Here is a 13,124-nt window from a genome sequence, read left to right on the forward strand (position 1 = left end):
GAGATTGTCAGGTTGACCTGCATGTACGGGCGATGTCGGATGTCAGAAGCGGCTAGCGGGCACGCGCATCGCAGGTCGCTTCAGACCAAAGCATGCGCGATTGGAAAACAATTGCACGATAACAATGTCATTATCGTGCAATCGCTTGGCTGAATCGCTAAGTGGATACCCCCCATTACTCATCATATACAGGTTGAGTCTCCCATATCCAAATATTCCGAAATACGGAATATTCCGAAATACGGAATTATTTTGGCATGACTCAGATAATGAAACCTTTGATTTTTGCTGGTTCAATGTACACAAACTTTGTCTAAGGCACAAATTATTAAAAATATTGCATACAATTACCTTCAGGCTGTGTGTATAAGTTGTATATGAAACATAAATTAGTTTAATTTCTGTACACAAACTTTGTTTGAGCCACAAAATTATTGAAAATATTGTATAAAATTACCTGCAGGCTGTGTGTATAAGGTGTATATAATACATAAATGCATTCTGTGTGTATATTTGGGTCCTATTCCCAAGGTATCTCATTATGGTATGCAAATATTCCAAAATACAGAATATTCCGTTATCCAAAATACCCCTGGTCCCAAGCATTTTGGATATGGGAGACTCAACCTGTACTACTATGTTTCTGAATATTTGGCATAGATCCTATATTTCACCTCACAGGAGCTTTCTAATAGGCATGTCGCAAAGTTCAAACTGTTATAGATGTGGGACTCCTGAGGCAGATATCTTCCACTGTCTGTGGTCCTGCCGGTGGTACGAGGGCTCTGGATACAGGTGCGGACATATGTTACCACGCAATTAGAAAATTTTGTCCCACTAACGCCTGAATGGGCGATATTTGGCGTTCTTCCTGATAATATTCGTATCTCTGCAGGAGGAAAACATCTGTTATTAGCCATAAGTGCAGCAGCCTGTAAAACAATCCTACATACATGGATAGATGCGTAACCACCTCCTCTGCCTCTTTTTAAGGCAAAATTGCATCATTTCTTCAGAATTAATTAGTGGAAGTAATAATGGAAAAAGAAACTAAGATAGAAAGAAATTTGGTATGTGGGAGAGCTACATAGATACTCTTTCAGGAACCCTTCATCTCCAGCTTCATAGAACATTGCAGAATTCTTCATGGTATATGATGCAGAATGCGTCTGGAGAGCCTCCAATTAGATTAGATGCTTGACCTTGCCTTTTTTTTATATATTTTTTTAGATGAGCAATTCCTTTTGGGTGTCTGGCGGGGGGGGGGGGACATGGAGGGCCCATCCCTTTTCTTTTTATTAATATTTGAACAGGGTGCTACACAGCTCTGAACAAAAACATTTTATAATTTTTTCCTCTGTAATTCTTTTCATTTTTGTTCAAAGGTATTGTTTGTGTTAGTATGTGTTAGTTATTCGCTGATTACTTTCTTTGAGCCAAGATAACCACAACACACAAAATTTCAAATGATCCACTATGACCATATTGTATTGAATAATAAGTTATCGGTATTCTGCCCTGTGAGGTCCAGATGTTATTTCTTCAAATATGTGTAATGTATCACATACAACCAACTCTGTATAGCCATGTTCAACCATGAATGTATTTTTGACGTTCAGTGCTTTGAATGACAATAAAAACATTTTTTGGAAATAGATGTAGTGCCACTATTGAACTCAAAAAATTATTTCCAAGCAGCCTCTAATTCTGCCCCATAGCCCATGCGCGACAACCAGTACTGGTTAAACTTCCAGAAGGAGTGACCCTGCTGACCCTCCAGGTCAAGAATGATTGTTAATGAGGAATGATCGGATATACCCCTAGTCTCGAATTGGACCTTGTGAACTCTCGTCTGCAATTCTAGCGTAACTAATGCCAGGTCAATCCCAGAAAACGAGAGATGAGTATATGAAAAACAAGAAAACTGCTTCATAGAAGGATAGCTGGTCCTCCAGGCATTGACCAATCCCATTCCCTCCACCATACCTGAAAATCCAAACCCCCTCACTCGTGTATCAGTAACAGACATTCTATGCCTATCTAGTATTGGATCCAGGATATTGCTAAAATCCCCCACACATATGGTGGGCGTTCCCGGGAATAAGACCAAAAATTCAGCCACCTTTTTAAGAACATCATGTGAATACGGTGGAGGAATGTATACCGCCAATAACAACAAAGATATTGGGCCAAATGTAATAGGTAGTCTGTTTTAGTAACAGTACAAACTCGCACTTTCTCGCACTTTTAAAAAGTGCGAGTTTGTACTGAAACTCGCAAATTCAATAGGGTGTCAGTTTACATGCACTGGTGATTGTGACCTGCGAGTTCCCGCGAGATTTCTCTCCAAAAAAATTGCGATTTTCTGACCAACCAAATCGCGAGTTTCAAAAGCTTACTAAATCAGTTTAAAACAAAGACAACCATTGGCACAACTCTAACTGCTGATCAATACAGACCTACACTATATAAACCCCTGTTCCTCTATTTTGACCTTTGATAGGTTTGGGAAGGAGTTTGTGAATGTTAGAGGTGCTGCATAATACTGATTACACTAAAATGTCTTACAGACACAGAAGGGGTGAGGAGAGTCAGGAGGAGGAGGAGGATGTTGTTTGCCTAGTCAGACAGGCAATTACTGACGAGGAGGAGGCCAGCAGTGATTCCACACAGGAGGAGGGTAGTGAGGAGGAAGAGGGTGAGGAGGAGGATGTGGAGGTGGAAGTAGCTCCACGCCCTGGGAAAACACGAACAGGACGCAATGTTCGGTTTACACATGCCGAGAATTGTAACCTAGTGCATGCAATTGTCTCGGTCTATAGTCGCCTCCTTGGCGAGGATGCACACAAGACCCCATTGTCGAGGAAAAAAGCTATGTGGCAAACGGTTTTGGAGGCTGTTACTGCTGTAGGTTCCTGCCCCCGTGATGTAAAAAATATTAAAAAAAGATACAATGATGTTAAGCGGGGTTTAAAGGCCAAAATGGCGGATGAGATGCGAGAAGCACGCAAAACTGGAGGAGGACGTCGTGTGCGGATATTGTTTTCCAGCTTTGAGGAGGAGTTGAGGCAGGTTTTGCCTCCTGATTTGCCTCCTGGCGATCATATAGAGGACATGGATCGACCTCCTGCTCCAAGGCGTCCTGGTGAGTTTTTTTTTTACAATTTTTTAGCTGGTCGGTCCGTATTAAATGTGTGGCGTTAAGTACGGATTGGCGTTATTTTCCCGGCGATTATGTCATTTTCCCCTGGTTTCATTTTCCCCCATATTAAATTTTAAAGATTTTACGCCTAGGCGGAAAGTTAACGCAATGTAATATGCATCAAAGTAGCGCCTATGAGGGGTATTCAATATGAAACGTTAACCTTGCCAGCGAGTTTTTCGCCGCACATCGGAGGTTTTGCCTGCAAAACTCTTTCGCGCGCGCTCACGCTTATCCCCGTATTCAATTTGAAATCGTTGAAAACGGGACCCGGCGATACTTGGATCTGCGTTAAAAAAATGCCAGTTTCCAGAAATAATTGTAGGAGCCCCCTAAAGAAGTCCAGACCTCAGGGATTACTATGGATACACACATTTTTGCCTGCAAAAGAAAGACGTGTCTGTAAATAGGTTTTGCAGGTGTTTTTTCCTGGCGCGGCTATTAGAAACCCTGACTTCCTTCAGTAGTTAAAAATGGGGGTACCCATAGTGATCCCCCATGTCTAGACATCATTAGGGGGGGTCCCTAGAATATTTTCCTAAAAATTCAATTTTTTTTAACCTGTTAAAAAAAAAAAGTTTAAAATGTAAAAAAAAATCACATAGGGTCCCCCCCCAATAGCCAAACCAGCCCCAGGCTTGCCAGCCAGTGTTGTTTTCCAAAAATACGGGGAACAAAATGTGTAGGGTTCCCCCGTATTTTAGAAACCAACACCAGGCTGCAGGGAGTAGTGCTGGTTTTAAATATAGGGGTCAAAAACGACGTGGGGTATCCCCTATATTTAAGACCAGCACCAGACCCAACCGACCGGGGTGTAATGCCACAGCCCGGAGACCCAATCACCGGGGCTCCAGGTCCAAAGCATTACACCCCAAGTCGGTCAGCGCAAGCCGGTGATCTCGGGGGAGTCGGGGACCCCCCCAAAAAGGGTCCCCCCTCTCCCGAGCACCACAGGCTTACGCTGAAGCCTGAGGCTCATCCCCATACCCCTGTAGCGGTGGGTATGGGGGTAATAGGGGGGCCAAATAATGTAAGACTATTGTACTTTACAGTGGAACTACAAGTGCCAGCATGCCTGCCATTTTGCACTTGTGGAACTACAAGTGCCAGCAGACATGCGGCACCTGTAATTTCAAAGTAAAATAAATAGTTAAAAAAAGACAAAACACACACACCGTGCCCAGTATAAGTTTATTACATACACCTACCCATTCACACATACTTACCTATACCAGAAGTTTCTGTCCCCTTCTCCACGTAGAGATCCTTAAAACATGGCCCTGCAAGCAAGATTTCATACTCACCTACATCCAGCGCTGGTCTCCGCAGTAATCCATGGGTGTTTGAAAACAAACAAACGTCCTTACCCGATCCACGCTACTAGCTATGTGTATGTGTGTTGTCACACATACACATAGCTCCCGAATGCCCGTTATCGGCACTTCACGGGGCATTGCAGTCCAGAGAGCCAATCAGCGGCAGCGTTGACTGTACAGCGCCTGCTGATTGGCTCCAGCAACTGACAGTTCCCACGTGGGCTGACTCACACCACGTGGGAAGTGTCAGTAGCCGGAGCCTATCAGCGGCCGCGCTACAGTCAGCGCCGCCGCTGATTGGCTGACGGGTCTGCAATGCCCCGTGAAGTGCCGATAGCGGCCATTCGGGAGCTATGTGTATGTGTGACAACACACATACACATAGCTAGTAGCGTGGATCGGGTAAGGACGTTTTTTTGTTTTCAAACACCCATGGATTACTGCGGAGACCAGCGCTGGATGTAGGTCAGTATGAAATCTTGCTTGCAGGGCCATGTTTTAAGGATCTCTACGTGGAGAAGGGGACAGAAACTTCTGGTATAGGTAAGTATGTGTGAATGGGTAGGTGTATGTAATAAACTTATACTGGGCACGGTGTGTGTGTTTTGTCTTTTTTTAACTATTTATTTTACTTTGAAATTACAGGTGCCGCATGTCTGCTGGCACTTGTAGTTCCACAAGTGCAAAATGGCAGGCATGCTGGCACTTGTAGTTCCACTGTAAAGTACAATAGTCTTACATTATTTGGCCCCCCTATTACCCCCATACCCACCGCTACAGGGGTATGGGGATGAGCCCCAGGCTTCAGCGTAAGCCTGTGGTGCTCGGGAGAGGGGGGACCCTTTTTGGGGGGGTCCCCGACTCCCCCGAGATCACCGGCTTGCGCTGACCGACTTGGGGTGTAATGCTTTGGACCTGGAGCCCCGGTGATTGGGTCTCCGGGCTGTGGCATTACACCCCGGTCGGTTGGGTCTGGTGCTGGTCTTAAATATAGGGGTACCCCACGTCGTTTTTGACCCCTATATTTAAAACCAGCACTACTCCCTGCAGCCTGGTGTTGGTTTCTAAAATACGGGGGAACCCTACACATTTTGTTCCCCGTGTTTTTGGAAAACAACACTGGCTGGCAAGCCTGGGGCTGGTTTGGCTTTTGGGGGGGGGACCTTATGTAATTTTTTTAAACTATTTTTTTTGTTTAGTTTTACCGGTTCAAAAAAAAAACGGTTTTAGCTGTTAAAATTCTAGGGACCCCCCTTAAGATGTGTAGACATGGGGGATCACTATGGCTACCCCCATTTTTAACTACTGAAGCAAGTCGGTGTTTCTAATAGCCGCGGCAGGTGCATAAATGCGGCTTGGAATAAGGTGATGCAGAAGAGCATTTAGTAGTTTTTTAACGCAAAAACAACTATGGCCATCACATTTTGGGAACTTGAAAATGGGGTTCAGCATATTTGATAGTTGCTAAAGTGACTTAGAAAAAAACTGAAAAACCCACCTGCCGCAAACACTTGCAATCAAAAAAACACTTGGGGCATACTTGGGGACCCCCCCAGAGTCAAGTTCGTTTTTATCTAAGTCTGTATCCCATTTTTTAAATTTCTCGGCACCTTTTTAAAATACAATTTGTGGTGTGCACTTACTTTTTGGGCTACATTTTTGGACGCAGATTACCTTTGGGGGACTGTATGAAGGCTTGTCGGGGGTACCCGAAATGTTGCACACCAAAACCACAATTCTGCATTTTTTAACGCCTGCCATTCATAGGCAATACTTTACCGCCAATTACATTGCATTGAGTTAACGCCTAGGCGTAAAGACTTTCAAATTGAATACGGCGGGAAACTTAAACAGGGGATAATTACGTCATCGTAGGATAAATACCGCAAATCCAGACTTAACGCCTCAAATTGAATATGGCCAAAAGTAGGTTGAAAAGTCTGGTGGATCAGCTGAAAGAAAATAAGTACCAATTGATTAGGTATACACAGTATTAGATTACATATTGAGTAATTTCAAACAATCTATGTTACTTTAACTAGCTGAAAATTTGAGGGGGAAAAAACGAAACAAACGGCCACGCTCTCAAATGACCGATGAAGAGGCGGGTGAGTTTTCTTGTTAACCTATTAGAAGCATCTGTTTTAAACTCAAACATCCAGCCAAGCATAAAACAGCCACTGCTTCTTTCTCATCTATGTATACCAATGCATACTGGCTAAAAGCAAACAAACATTGACCTACAACAGCAGTCATCTTGACATAACATCATCTGTGACATGTTTCAGCCTTGGACCCTATTTAAACATGCACACCTGTCTATGTTTGTAATGTGTCTCACTAATTAAGGGCCATGTAATGACTACAAACAACACTGACACACCTGTGTTTCCATGAAGCCTACTCCGCAAGGTCACTCAATTCTGCTAACATGTCACTCACCCTGTGTTATTGTCATTTTTGTGTGAGTTAAACCAGTGCAATTTTCACACACACACAATGCATCTTAGACTCAGGTGTAATGGATTCCATTTTTGTTTTAAATAAAAAACAATATGCCCTGTCTTTAATTTTTGAAATCTAAAAAAATAACATAGTTGTAGTCAGGATGTTTTTGAGAGCATAAATTTTGAAGATGTTAAATACTTACAAAACTGTTTTTTTCATATTTTTTACCCTTTTCCCTAAAAAAATGTAGGTCCTTCTACAAGCCAATATAGACCACCAATTGGAGTCACAGCAGCACCAGTTGTCCCAGCCAGACCTTTGGGCCTGGTGGATTATTCAGATGTGGAGGAAGCTGAGGAGCCCTGCATTATTCTCACTCCGATTGAGACCACACGCCCCAGCCCTGTAGCACAACCACCTCAAAGCACACAGGCAACAACTGATGCGACAACCCAAACGCAGAGGAAATGAGCCGTTCCCTACACTTCTTCCGTCAAGCACAAATGGATTTCATGGGGACCCAAACCCAACAATTAAATGTCATTTCCAACCAACTTCGCAAATTAAATAGAACTGCTGCAGTGGCCCAGGGAACACGTACCCGTATGGCAAGTGATAATAACGTCCGCATGTTTGAACTCACCCAAGCCATACATGATCAAACCGTGGCATTAAGAGAGTTGGCACAGGCCTTCCTTTCACAACAAAGGCACTTGCCAATTCAAAGGCAGGATGTTGAGGCTTCAACAATTTCAAGCCTGAGTTCCCAACCCACCAGCCCCCAAACTGCATCACCACTCTCTCCACCTCGACGTAGCGCACGTGTACGTGGAGGTGCCTCCAAAGGGGCAGGGAGGGGCAAGGGTGTTTAGCTTCAGTTTGTTGTTGTGTTTATTTTTGAAATAATTGTGCATTTCCTGGATTTGGTTTTGGGATTGTATGTTTTTATGTTGTTGGTGCCATTTAAACATTGAATGTAATTTTTCATTCACATTTTGTAACGTTATACATTTCAGCAGCAAAGTGCACATAACTGTTTATTTTTTGGTGTTAAACAATATTTGGTATGGCTGTCAAAAAGCCATGTAAAGATTTTGGACATTTCCAATATGTTCTTAATATAAAAAAATATGGTGTAATCTCAAGTGTGTATTTTTGATATACAGAATAACTAAACACAAAGGTAGAGGGATAGTCAAGTTGATAGTTAGGCAGTAGATTTTCCATTTCAATTGGTGTAGGCCTCTACAGAATTAGATATACAGTAGTGTCCTTCCAAAAAACAGGGTTAGGACACATTTGAAGACGCACAAACATTGTATACCTTTACATTTGCCCAGGCATACTTGTACATCTCACAATGGTACACAACAACTTAAAACACATTTATTTGGAGTCAAAGAAAACAAACACTAGCACCTTAAATAAAAACTGGTTTACATTCTATTTTTAAGATATTTCCTATATCCGTTGAAAAGTCTTGTTTTGAGTTTAGTCTGTCAAAAGTATAATGTTAACATATTTACAACAAAACAATGTGAAGTCAATAAGCTTCCGTAAGCAGGATCCATGAAAATCAAACACGTCCATGCATCAAACTGGAACTTGATCTGTGAGAAAAAAAACTTCCATTGAGTGTTTTTATCAATACAATATGAAATGTACAAATTTAATGTATATTTTTAGATTTTATAAAAAATGGAAGGGATGGGCTCACATTAAGAGCCAACAAACCAGAAAAAACAAGTGCTGAACCATGTTTATGTGTAACACATGCATGCCTGATTATTTAAAAAACATGATTAAGGACAGTTCATCTAAGTGCTTGGACAACAACATTACATTTCAAAAATGTCAAACAAATTACAACAAAGAAGAGCAACAGGAACAGTCAAACCTACATATTTGGCTTTGCTAAACTACATCAGTGTACACACCTATGCCTGCTGAAGTAACAAAGCCACCGGTTATTTTTGGATGATAAATTGGAACAAATTAGGTAAACACATACAAATGTGGCTCCAATTGGTGTGACAGTTGTAATGGAAAACATATTTAAGCTCATACCAAAATTAGTGTTACCCACAATTATCCAATTTGTTATCTTTCGCTATATGCATGTTCACAGAAAAAAACAAGGGAATGTATTTTGTGTTTTGATTTTTAATTATTAGTTAGTAATAACTATACACAACATGCACTTTTAAACAAAACTAATTTGAAGCTAAAAACTTACTTGAGAAATAACAACGAATTATCCTCTGTCGAACCTCATTCCCAGCCTCTGAGTTAACCACGTCCTGTGATGTTAAAGGATCCGGCACATCCACTTCGGCTGCAATGTGTTCAAGGTCAGCATGCCCTTGTCCGAGGACAATATTATGTAACATGCAGCAGGTGATAACTATGTCACCTACTTTAGCTGCATCATAAAGCAGGATCCCAGCAGAACGGTCCAAACAGCGGAAACGACTCTTTAAGACCCCAAACGTCCGCTCAATCACACTGCGGGTGACCTTGTGTGCATGGTTGAACCTGTTCTGTGGAGTGCCTCGTGGTCTACCCAGAGGTGTCATGAGCCAACTTTGACACCCATATCCTGAATCGCCTGATCATGGATAAGAAAGTATATTTAGTAACACAATCAAATATGTCCTTATTCCAAATACCAAAAATAAATACTATCAAGTACAGTTTCGTATGCAAATTTAAGTGCAATGTGGAAATGGGAGTAAAGGTTTCGCCCATGACGTCATTTTGCAAGACAGAAAAGCATCGCCCTATTGTATTGAAAGACTTTCCCCCTAGGCGGAAAGTCAAGGCAGTGTAATAGGTGGAAAAGCATCGCTGCTCCGCATAACTTGAATACGTCAAAACTGGGTGGGTGGTTTGTTTATTTCTTTAAAAGTCGGTATTGGTGATTTTTATTGGACAATGTCGGCATTTTAGCATATTTAAATTAGCCCTGTATTCTAAATCAAAGAAATTTTGCAGTTTAAAAATTTTGGAGTAAAAAAACAGGGATAACTTATCACCATGTTTTACATCTGAAAAAAAATTAAAAAAAGTGGTTTTGGGGTGCAGGCTTAAAAAACAAACTCAGCACCCCTGGGAACTACATTTGGAAAAAAATAAATGACCAAATTTTTAACTAAAAAATAGGGACACCACAAAAAACAAAACCAAAATAATTTTGTGGTTTGACAACCCAAAAACAAAAAACAAAACCAAAAAAATGCTCTGGCATGTGTGCTCCATCAAACTTCTCCCACAGGCCGGACTGGCGCAGGATATAGGCATCATGGCAAGACCCTGGGTAACCTGTAACCACACTGAGAATACGAAGATGGGCATCGCAGACCACCTGCACATTGAGGGAGTGATAGTTATGCCTATTTACATAAACATAACTCCTCAAGTGCGGTGCTCGGATCCCAATGTGGGTACAATCTATGGCTCCAAGCACATTAGGGAATGCTGAGAGCCTATAGAAAGCTACCTTTAGGTCCTGCCAGTCGGACTCACAACTTGGGAATGAGATATATGTTCGCCACAAATTCCTCATGGCACTTAACACTTGAGATAAATGCCTTGAGAAAGTGGCCTGTGAAATCCCCAACACCCTAGAGCTCACAGACTGAAAAGAGCCTGTGGCAAAAAAATGCAGGGAACACATTAATTTATGCAGCCCAGACACTGCATAGTTACTGCCTGCCAAAGGTTCCAAATCAGCTCTCACCTGCTCATATAAGTTCAGGAGGTTGGCACGGCTCAGCCTAAAAAGCTGAACCACCTCTTGATCTGAGAGGGAGTCCAGGTCCATCCTTGTACTGTAGGTACGTGTGCCACGCGCCTAATAGGGACCTGGATCTGGTCATGCTCCTGCGCATTCCTCCTGCGTATCTCCTCCACAGTAATAATGCCAGACACATACAGCTCATATGAATTCATCAAAAACGCCATTGCTACACCCACACAGGTGAAATTGATGTAGGTGTGGTTTATATAGGCTGAAAATTAATGGTAATGGGATTCCTATGTGGAAATATGCCTCAGATGTGAAATATCACTTATTGAGAGATTGAACAGACCTATCTGAACGTGGTCTAAAATGTGGAGAGTTTGTGATAACTTTTTTTTGCGAGTTGCAAAATCGCGACCTATTACATTTGGAGAGTTGCATGTTTCTAATGGGAAAACATCTGGATGCAATTTTGAGAATGGCGAGTTTTAGTAACGCTAAAAAATGCGAGTTTTAGTGAACAGACACCCTATTACATTGGAGAGTTGAGAAAAATTGCGAGTTTAGCACCAAACTCGCAATTTACCAAAACAGACATCCTATTACATTTGGCCCATTGAGTCAATCTTACATTTTTTTTTTAACAATTTTATTTATGTATCAAAGCAATGTATATCATCAAACAGTATACAAAATATTCAAAAAGAATGACCATAAATGTTAGTACAAATTGTGTCCTTTCAGAGATACATTAGATAAATCAAATATTGCATGACAAACACTGTTTACAATATTCTACCATCGTGAAAAAGGAAACATATGGGACAAGCAATACAACAGTCATTTCAAAAAGGAAAGATAACAATAGATGTCTTCGCTGGGCCGCCTATTTCCGCCTCCACTTTACCTCCTCGAGCGTTACCCTTGAAAATACTGGCTATAAACTAATGTTTATACTTCAAATTCACAAAACAATTGGAGGATCATTATCTATCATACGCTGCATGAACCATATAGTATTTGAAAACGAGTTACATATCTGTGTTTTAACAGCTGTAGAAAGGGTTACAATGTAGCTCTCCCATACTGCGAAGAAACGTTCAACCTGTGTCTCCTTTTCCAGAGTAGCTCCCACCCACTCCATTCTAAAGAGATAGAAAAGTTTAGCTTTGAAAAGACTCATAGAAGGTGGTTCCGGCTTAATCCAGCTCTGTAAAATGGATTTCCGTGCCGCAGCACTCACTGCCAGCAATAATTTACGGCTTCCTCTTGTTATACGTAAATCTTTAGAAATAATTCCAAACGGTGCCCATTCTGGATTTAGAGGCAAATAATTAAATTTGTTGTTGAATATGTACGAACATCAATCCAAAATTTACGTATTATAGGGCAATCCCAAAGGCAATGCTTTAGGTCCGCTTGGGGATTTCTACATTTAAAACAGTGATGCGAATCAGATAAGCCAATCAAAAATCTCCTATGGGGGGAAAGATATGTTCTATGTAATATGTTAAGGAACATTTCCGTATACATAACGGAGGGGAATGATCTACAAGCTTTGTAATGTGCGTCCAGTAATTCATCCACCTGTAGACTCGGAACCTGGGAGGTCCAAACCAAAATACCCCTCTGAGATTTGGTGTGATCTAACGAGTTTCGAAGCCAGTTGTAGGCTAAATAAATTGCCCCTTTATTCTGGGATTGTTGCCTCAACATCACATCGAGTGAATTATCCCAGTCAGCAGAAGAAAAGCGTCTTATTACCTGACTAACATAGTGCTGTGACAGTAAAAATTCCACAGGGTATCCACTTGTCACTGGACACCTTTCAGACATCTCCTGGAACGTGACTGGTCGGTGTGTCTCCAAATTTACCATGCATCCTATATTGGTCACTCCACCCACTCTCCAAATATTAAAAGGGTAACCAGCTTGCTCGTCTTGAAAATCTGGATTTGATATCAATGGGAGAAACAATGTACTATGAGCGTTTAAATTATATTTGTGGCGTGTGATGCACCATAATTTTCTGACAGACCATAGTAAAGGGTTATCTCGATGTTGGGGTAAAATTTCTTGATCATATAAATGCAGGAAAGATATAAGGTCGCCCCCCTGAAGAAATTCCCTTTCCAGAGAGGTAGCAGCATAGTTATCATGACAATGTAGCCAATCCTTGAGATATCTAAGATGGGCCGCCTGGCAATACAACTGGACATCCGGAAAATTAATTCCCCCATTTGTTACAGCCTGTTGCAACTTTATAAGCCCAATACGGGGACGCTTGCCCTTCCATATGAACTTCTGAAATAAGAAATTAAGTTGTTGGGTGTCTTTAGGTGTTAACATCAATGGAAAAACTTGGATCAAATATAACAATCTAGGGAATGACACCATTTTGATTAAATTTGCCCTG

This window comes from Taudactylus pleione, unplaced genomic scaffold, assembly GCF_031769625.1.
Source record: "Taudactylus pleione unplaced genomic scaffold, aTauple2 ptg000215l, whole genome shotgun sequence".
NCBI lineage: Eukaryota > Metazoa > Chordata > Amphibia > Anura > Myobatrachidae > Taudactylus > Taudactylus pleione.